This window comes from Dermacentor variabilis, chromosome 4 (genome assembly GCF_050947875.1).
Source record: "Dermacentor variabilis isolate Ectoservices chromosome 4, ASM5094787v1, whole genome shotgun sequence".
Taxonomy (NCBI): Eukaryota; Metazoa; Arthropoda; class Arachnida; order Ixodida; family Ixodidae; genus Dermacentor; species Dermacentor variabilis.
Genome location: NC_134571.1, coordinates 157,929,316 through 157,935,315, shown reverse-complemented (window position 1 = coordinate 157,935,315; position 6,000 = coordinate 157,929,316).

The following is a 6,000-nucleotide window of genomic DNA, read 5'->3' as shown; positions in this document are numbered from 1 at the left end:
CCATGAATTATCTTCTTCACCAGCTGTCTTCCTTGTATTTCCCAGTACTTATTTCGAATCTGCGATAATGTGACGCTAATTCCTCCATGCAGCGTGAGTTGATGAATGTGGCGTACCAGCAGCTTTGTACCAGTTGTCGAATTTGGCAGTACAATAGGATGCCTTTTGTTGCATATTAATCCACTTTGAAGTAGCCGACCTTTGTGTCTTATCAGACCTTGCTCGTTTTCAGACTTCCGTACCATGAAGAAACATCCTTGTTGTCTTCGTAGGAATGCTCTTGCTCTGTACGATGCTTTCTCGTATGTATTGTTCTAGTTTTATGATTGTCGTCTCAGCATTCTTCAGCATTCTCTTTTTTGTATATTCCGGATATACCCGACAACCCAAGCTGTGACTCGTATGTAATGACTCGTAATCGTGTGTATGTGCCATGCTTCTCCGCGGTAATCACTGCCGCATTTGACGTGCATGTGTTAATCGCATAACTTTCATCATGCTCAGTGTCTTCTGCTTCGGCACATAGACGTCGCATGCCATTTTTGACATATCTTGCACCGAATGTTTGCCTTACATATTTTAGTAGAATGGCGAGGCCTGGTACAGCGGAAACATCTGTTTGCCTCTGTGAGCTTCCTTTTCTTATCTTCATAAAGCATCGTTTTCCTACAATCATCAGTACAGTGAGTAGTATTCTCGCAAAATATGCAAAACTTTGGAGCTGTACTTTGAAAATTAACAGTTCTTTTCTCCTGCTTACTATCAGTTCTGTTGCCGTAGCTTTCTCTCCTTTCTGTCGACGATGCCTCTCTGCACTCTACCTGATCTTCTATGCATTTCATCCAGAGCCTAAGAATATCTTCTTGACGTAAAGCCGCATTATGATTTGTGCTGAAGATCTACTGATCACTTCTCTTTGTTTTAACTGGAATCCAATCTACATATCCACTGACAAAGCTCTGTTCAGGATCGGAAGCAACATCGATGCATAGGACTCGCTTTTCAAACCTAAGGATTCCAATCCACGTATGTGCACTTGCACCTTTTGTGACAGCTTTCTCAAACTTTCTCAGCTTTCATAAATTCTTTCATTCCTTGCCTTTTGACAACCCGTACATAAAAAGAGCACATCGCATTGCCCGCACCAGTCACTCTAATACAGTATATCCCCCACAAGCCCATACCGTTACTTTTCAGCAATCATTTTTTCTGCGCACAACACGAGACTGGAATGGCCTGCCCGCCGAAGTTGCCACTATCATCGACCCACTTGCATTCAAGCGACTCATCGGAAATATCCCTTTGTAATTTGTAGTATCTCTTTGTAACTAACTCCCCACTCCCTCATGTAATGTCTCAACAGAGACCTTTGAGGAAATGAATAAATAAATAAATAAATAAATAAACCGTCATGGTGGTTGCAGCTTGTCACTGTATTCAAGTTAGTTCTTTCATATGCAGTTCTGCCAGCACGTCATCTTTTCCGTACTTCTGCAACGGCATTCTCATAGTTACTGTCAGAAAGCTGTAGTCCCTCCACGGCAGCTGCTGCTTTTCCGGTTAGTGATGACAGAAGGTACGTAAATTTCGGATTTTCGCTCAAGTTGGTTCTTTCGTGTACAGCTGTTTCAAATTGCCGCCAAAATCTTTGCCATTTCATTTGATCGCCACCAAGCTTCATTATTTCTAGCTTTGGTAGCTTCACTATTGTTGCTTGATGCGATTGTCTAGCTTAGCCATTAAAGTTGGGTTGCTCCCTCGCCGTTTCCCATATTTCTTGTCGAGAAAGGTACGCGCCGATGCTGTGCAGAGCACTTATCTTTAACTCGTACTCAGTGGTTTTCGCAAACTCCGAGTCAGCTGTTTCGGTTGTTATGAACTGCTCCATCTGCTCGTCTACTTTTTTTAGCCAGTCTGCATACCTTTAATCTGGCTGGCTGTCCGCGACGTCGCTGTAGGATCCTGATATTCCTCCAGTTTCTTTTCAGCATCGGTCACTAAGTTTGTTATTGGTGTCCTCAGCGTTTTTCGGTATTTCAAAATCACTTCTCTGTTCATCTTGAATAACTGAGGAAACTGCTGGTCGCTTAGAGACTCTAGCGGCGAGGCGTCACCTGAGTCTTGGTCGCCCTCTGTATCTGTGCTGCTCCTTGCTGTCGACGTCTCGCCTCGCTGCCGTTGGTTCGCCTTCGGGCCTCCTCTTCGTGCGTCTTCTGCGGCCAGTCCGTCGTTCTAGTAGTCCGTGGCCAGTCAGAAGAGGAGTAGTCGCTATCCTGGTCAAGGCACCAGGTCGAAGAAACGAGACGAGACAGCTGCGTTCGATGTGAACGAAATCAATATTCTTTTTTTCTTGCTTCGTTTTAACGCGTGCGTCCTGTGAGCCCACCGTCTTCTTCTTTCTCGTCTTGTACGCTCCCATGAGTTTCAGTAGCTTCCGGCTGCGAAAAGATTTCTTCTCATCATTGCAAGCAACCTTCAAGTGTGTAAAGCTGTTGTATAGGTCTCCGAACGAGTGTTCCTTTCGTTTTGAGACGGGACACACTACGCACGTCCAGTAGGCAATGAACGCTTTGGCTCTTGCAAGCGCAATTATTTTTGTCACTTAGCATTTAAAGCTAACGTGCGTAAAAGAAACCTTGCTTAGTGGAACTGGGACACTAACTGACCCATCCTGTCCTGCATGGGGGCACCCGTCGAGCGTACATGGTTGTCCCGCACATCTTGGCCTCTTCTTTTCGAAGGGATGCTCGCATTTACTGTTGTTGCGTACTCCAGGGTAGCGTATCGTACTGCTGCCGAGTAGTAGCGGCGCCTGCCTATCGAAGCTCGACCGACGTTACTTGTTGGGTAGCGTGGCGTTGTCGGCGGTCTGCAGGCATCCGGTAGACCATGGCGACCAAGCAAGGGCGAGACAATTTTCTAGTGCGAAACTTGCACGGATTATTGAAAGGTAGATGAAAGAAAACAAAAAGAGCTTGAATTGATTAAAAGTACATTTCGGAGCCCCCTAAATATGCTCTCTAGAATCGTGGGCGGGATCTTGCTCCCGTCGATGTCACGTGGCCGGCACGGAAAGAGGGCCCCTCCTCCTCTGGTTATACCGAGCCTGCTGAAAGGAAGAAGTCGTCCCACCTCCCGGAATTGTAGACGCCCGTCCGCCTCTTCTGCGCTTTGCGGGTTCGTGGAAGTTCTCTTCTAGGTCCAATTCGAGGAAAGGGCCTTTCTAAACTCGCACACACACACACACACACACGCACGCACGCACGCACACACACACAATCGAGGCTGTACACTGCGGGGCTTCTGGCAGACAGGCACACTCGAAACGGTCATAGCGAATTAGAAAGTCACGCTTCATTTCGATGAGGCCTGGTAAAAGGTCCGGTGAGAGAAAGTTCTTTCTGCACGTAGATCAGGATGCCCACAATAGCAGGCGAAGTCACGCCTCATTTCGATGAGGCATGGTGAGAGGGTCGGTTGAAATTCCTTTCAACACGTGGTGTCAGACGCCAACCCTAACAGAATCTCCGGCATGGGAGGAAGATCCCGACGTGTAGGGGTACGAGGCGCTGTACGAGGGATCGGCGTTTCGGTAGCAGAATTCCCCTTAGAGGTGAGGAACGCTTAGTTCGTAGCAGGTAAATTCCTGGAAGTGGTCATCAGTCCTCGTGGCGCTCTTGTGACTTTTCTTCCTATTCCGGTCCGGTGAAATTGGTCTTGCAAGCGGGTCTCGCAACTTTTAGTCTCCTGCGTGGGCAAGCAATCACCCCTGAACAGTGCGGGACCCACAACCACAAAGCAGCAAGCATAAGGCCACCCTCCCCAAAGACACACCCGGCTTAAAAAAAAAAACCCGCTACACCTTTCCCATTCCCTACGCACGTCCTCCCCTCCTGAACGCTGAAACCAGCGATTTCTTGAAGGCGTTAAGACGTGGTTATGAAAATCAGCTAGCAATCGGCTTCACTTCGGAAAACACATGAAACCGGAAAACGTATGAACGAACGAACCACGGAACCCCGGATGAGCATGAGGTTTTCGTTACTCTAGGGGCAACGACTCAAACTGTCGGCATTGCCGTTAAGCTTACCCTTCTTGTAGCGAATATCGAAGGTGTACTGTTGAAGAGCCAAGCTCCAGCGCGAAAGACGGCCGTTTTTCGTAGACATAGACTGCAGCCATGTGAGGGGACAGTGGTCAGTCTCTATGGTGAATCTTGAACCAGCGATATAGCAAGCTAGCTTCTGCACCGCCCATACTACGCAGGCGCATTCTTTTTCTTATGCACTGTATGCTTCCTCCCGAACTGAAAGCTTTGTACTGGCGCACAGTATAGGGTGTTCGTTCTCGTCATCTCTCTTTTGACAGAGCACCACCCCCATACCCCTGTCACTGGCATCACACTGAAGAATGAATGGCTTAGAGTAGTCGGGCACGTCCAACACTGACTGACTCGTTAATGGTTTCTTCAGCTTGCTAAAAGCCTTTTCTTTTGCGTCATACCGCTTTACCGTCTGTGGTTCTGTTTTTCTGAGAGCACCCGTTAAAAGACTCGCAATCTCGGAATACCGCGGGATATATCTTTGGTAATAACCCGCCAAACCAAGGAATGATCTGATGTCCCGCTTGGCGCGTGGTTGCGGGAAGTTGTCAGTTGCGGTCAGTTTAACCTCGGAAGGCTGACGATGGCCTTGCCCTATTACATGACATAGATAAGCTACCTCCGCGCGCCCTAATTGGCATTTTGGAGCCTTAACCGTTAAGTTAGCCTCTCGTAGACGCACAGCATGGTTTGCAGGTGTTGCATATGGTCGGTCCATGATGAAGAAAAGATTGCTATGTCATCGAGATAGGGAAGTGCAAAGTCCTCCATTCCTCGTAGCACCTGGTCCATAAGGCTAGAGAAGCAATATGGCGCATTCTTCAATCGAAAGCTCAGGACTTTCGTTCGAAAGGTTCCCATCGGGGAAATAAACGCCGCAAGCCTACTTGCCTTCTCGGTCTACGGAACCTGCCAATACCCTCTGACTAAATCGAGCGTAGAGATGAAATTAGTACTGCTCACCTTCTCAAGCCTTTCCTCGATATGCGGTATTGGACAAGTCTGGTCCTTCGTGATTAAATTGAACCTGTGGTAGTCGATACCTGGTCGCGGCTCCTTTCCTGGGACCTCAACCAAGATAAGAGGCGAGGTATAATCACTCTCTCCTGGCTCGATTACACCTAGCTCTAACATCTTGTTTATTTCAGTGGTCATGACTTCACGTTGACGAGGCGAAACGCGATAAGCTTTCGAACGAACTGGGTCCGACGAGGTTAACTCGATATCGTGAAAGATCGCAGTGGTCCTGCCCGGTGTATCTGAATATACGTCTTTAAATTCAAACACGAGTTCCCTCAGTTCGGCCCTTTGATTGTGATTCAACTCCGCCTGTTCTACTAACTTGTCAATGGTGTCGCGAATGTCTTTTGCCTCCGTCACTGCTGTTAACTCTGAAAAGTCAACAGGCATTTCCTCAGGTTGGTTAAGGGACATGTTCACAATGGCTTCGCTCTGCCGATAGGGTTTAAGTATATTGCTATGGTACACTTGTGGTGTCCTTCGTTTTCCCGGTACCGTGATTACGTAGTTTGTGTCAGATAATTTCTGCATTATGTCAACCGGTCCTTCCCATTGAACCTCTAGTTTGTTTTTCAACGAGGTTTTCAGGATCATTACCTTTCCCCCCACTTCAAAGCGTCGCGTGCGAGCCGTCCTGTCATATTAATGCTAAGCATTGCTTTGTGCCTTACACATTTCCTGCTCAGCAATAAATGTGGCAGGGCTTACATTACATTACATTACATTACAACCGGTCAAACCGGTTTCCTCCACCACTGGACACCCTTACACTGCCTTGGAACGAGTTAAGACGTGCACTATCCCTTCACTAAACCCGATTTCCCTGCGTGGTAGCAAATCCTCAGATTTGTTAGAAAACAAATATGGATACTGAGGCG